Below are 3,512 nucleotides of genomic sequence, written 5' to 3' on the forward strand. Positions count from 1 at the left end.
AAGGACATCTGTCAGGGAGGAAGGCCAAATGCATCCCCAACTTATTGGTGGGTAAGTTGGGAAGGCTCCCCGAACATTTGAACCAAGTTAAACATATCAAGGCAATGCTACCAATACTAAATGAGTGTATGTAAACTTCTGACCCACTGGAGATTGATGAAAGAAATAAATCATTCTCTCTCTACTATTATTCTGACATTTACATTCAAAATAAGCGGTGATCCTAATGACTAAGACAGGACATTTTTACTGGGATTACAGGTGTCAGAATGTGAAAAATGATGAAATGTATTTGGCTACTGGTGTATGGAACTTCGCTTTAACTTACAATAGATAGTAGGTGTTTCCTTGGATTTTTTTAATCGACCTTCTGGAATTACATACAGGGCCTTCAGAAAGTATCTACACCTTGACTTTTTCCACATTTTGTTGTGTTTACAGCCTGAAAAAAAACAATGTACACAGCCTACCACACACACCCATATGTCAAAGTTACATTTTATATTTTGACAATTAATTAAAAAAAAGCTGAATGTCGTGAGTCAAACCCCTTTGTTATGGCAAGACAAATAATTAGGAGTAACAATTTGCATGGACGGACTCATCTGTGTGCAATAAAAGAGGTTATAACATGATTGATTGAATACCTCTGTACTCCACAACACGATAATTGTAAGGTTCCTCATGTAGCAGTGAATTTCAAACACAGATTCAACCACAAAGACCAGGGAGGTTTCATACCTCGTAAAGAAGGGCGCCTATGTGTTAAAAAAAAGTAAAATATTGAATATCCTTTGAGCATGAGAAGTTATTAATTACATTTGGATGGTGTACAATACACCCAGTCACTACAAAGATACAGGCGTCTTCCTAACTCAGTTTGCCGAGAGGAAAGAAACTGCTCAGGGATTCCACCATGAACCTGGTGACTTTAAAACCATGTTACAGAGTTTAATGGCTGTGATAGGAGAAAACTGAGGATGGATCAACAACATTGTAGTTACTCCACAATACTAACGTAAATGACAGAGTGAAAAGAAGGAAGCCTGTACAGAATAAAAATATCCCAAAACGTGCATCCTGTTTGCAAAACTAAAGTAATACTGCAAGAAATGTGACAAAGCAATTCACTTTTTGCCATGAACACAAAGTGCTATGTTTGGGGCAAATCCAATACAACCCATTACTGAGTACCACTCTCCATATTTCCAAGTATAGTGGGGTTGCATCATGTTATGGGTATACTTGTAATCGTTAAGGACTGGGGAGTTTTTAAGTATAAAAAAATGTACGGGATGGAGCTAAGCACAGGCAAAATCCTACAGGAAAATCTGTCTCAGTCTGCTTTTCACCAGACACTGGGAGATTAATTTACCTTTCAGCAGGACAATAACCTAAAACACAAGGCCAAATCTACACTGAGTTGCTTACCAAGAAGACGGTGAATGTTCCTGAGTGGCAGAGTTACAGTTTTGATTTAAATCTGCCAGATTTTTTTTCTTCATATTATTTTTTTCACATTTATTTTTTAAAATACAGTTTGACAGCGCTTTTGGTGTAGATCGTTGACAAAATAAAAAGGACAATTAAATCAATTTTAATCCCACTTTGTAAACACAACAAAATGTGGAAAAAGGTCAAGGGGTGTGACTATTTTCAGAAGGCACTGTACGGTATATGTAGGCCTAGATAATATTGACTACTTAAAAGACTCGATTGTTTCAATTATTCAACAAGCAGGAATTGTGAGACGTGTCGTGGGAGAGATGATACATTTGAATCTAAAAATGACTGGAGTCATCTCTATTGTAGACACTGATGTTAGTACCAGATCTCAGGAAAACTGACCGATCTTCCGTAGGAAAATATTACACAAACTCAAAATGGGGAGAAAGATGATACTGTAGTGAAACCATGAATAAAAGACTCCTTTCCATTATAGCTGGGAGTCTCAGCCAAACCCCTGACATAGTTGGACCTTCTGAGTTCCCCATAAGTACCCCCTTTTCAGACTGCAAATTCGTAGATAGAGCTATGGATGCAAGGACTGGCCATCCATGATATCAACAATATAGTTTTAACCATGTTTAGAGGTTACAGTGTTTTCTTACAATTAACATTGTTTACAAACAATGGAGTAAAACAAGCTTCTATTTTGGGCTCTGATAAGTTATGGTATATAACAGTTGAACTTACCCCCATGAGGCATTTATAGGTTATATTTTTTATGAATCAAAGGGTATAATATATAATTCATTTAAAAGTTGTTTTTTTTTAACGATTACCGATCGCAGATTACCCCTTTAACATGCAGAATGCGAGATGAACTTAAAGCAGGCTCTAGTCTAGAGTCTATTTGTCGGGCTAGACATTAATATTAGAACCAGATCTGACTGATATTACACCCTGACTCAATGGGAGAGAGATAATAGCGTACTGACATAAAACAGCCATTTTTTGGGCCTTTCCATTATCCTGTAGCTGTGTGTCTCAGCCAAACCTAAACATAGTTGGACCCTCTGTGTTCCCCCCATAACTACCTCTTCAGACTGCAGTTACTGCTGTGGCAAGCAGATATCAATGCCACATGGAAAGATGATGGAAAAAAGAATTGTGTAATACTTAGCACTGACGGCAACATGCATTTAACATTATTTTGTGCTTTGGTTGGGTATGAGTTTGGGACATTTATGGTAATTCCAACCTAGTTCAAATGGTTATGTTGGCCCGAAGTCTATTCCTAAAACAGAACCGAAGTGAAAATGGGAATTGAGAATGCAATCCCAGCTGCTGCTACAGAGTGTGAATGAGAGACACTTTAACTAGTTTAGCCGTGGGATCATTGTAGCGACACATTAACTATCTTACCAGTGGGGTCATCGTAGCTACACGTTAACTAGCTTAGCAGTGGGGTCATTGTAGCGACACATTAACTAGCTTAGCAGTGGGGTCATTGTAGCTACACGTTAACTAGCTTAGCAGTGGGGCACTGTAGACGACACATTAACTAGCTTAGAGTGGGTCATGTAGCGACACTTAACTAGCTTAGCAGTGGGGTCATTGTAGCGACACATTAATAGCTTAGCAGTGGGGTCATTGTAGCGACACATTAACTAGCTTAGCAGTGGGGTCATTGAGCGAGTACACTAACTATGCTTAGAGTGGGGTCATTGTAGCTACAACTTAACTAGCTTAGCAGTGGGTCATGTAGCGACACATTAACTAGCTTAGCAGTGGGGTCATTTGTCACACATTAACTAGCTACAGTGGGGTCATGTAGCTACACATTAACTAGCTTAGCAGTGGGGTCATGTAGCGACACATTAACTAGCTTAGCAGTGGGGCTTGCGAGAGACATTAACTAGCTTAGCCGTGGGGTCATTGTAGACACAATATACTAGCTTAGCAGTGGGGTCATTGTAGCGACACATTAACTAGATTAGCAGTGGGGGTCACTTGTAGGCGACACATTAACTAGCTTAGCAGTGGGGTCATGTCCAGCATACAGCATC

The 3,512-nt window shown here is 39.2% G+C and overlaps 1 protein-coding gene across 1 annotated transcript in view; it reads left to right on the forward strand.

The window, feature by feature from the left end:
- The window catches only part of aspn (asporin (LRR class 1)), a 25,275-nt gene that overhangs the window by 772 nt on the left and 20,991 nt on the right, over positions 1–3,512 (forward strand). The gene's annotated exons all lie outside the window — the stretch shown is intronic.

The sequence above is a fragment of the Salvelinus sp. IW2-2015 genome, unplaced genomic scaffold, assembly GCF_002910315.2.
Source record: "Salvelinus sp. IW2-2015 unplaced genomic scaffold, ASM291031v2 Un_scaffold2353, whole genome shotgun sequence".
NCBI classification, from domain to species: Eukaryota; Metazoa; Chordata; class Actinopteri; order Salmoniformes; family Salmonidae; genus Salvelinus; species Salvelinus sp. IW2-2015.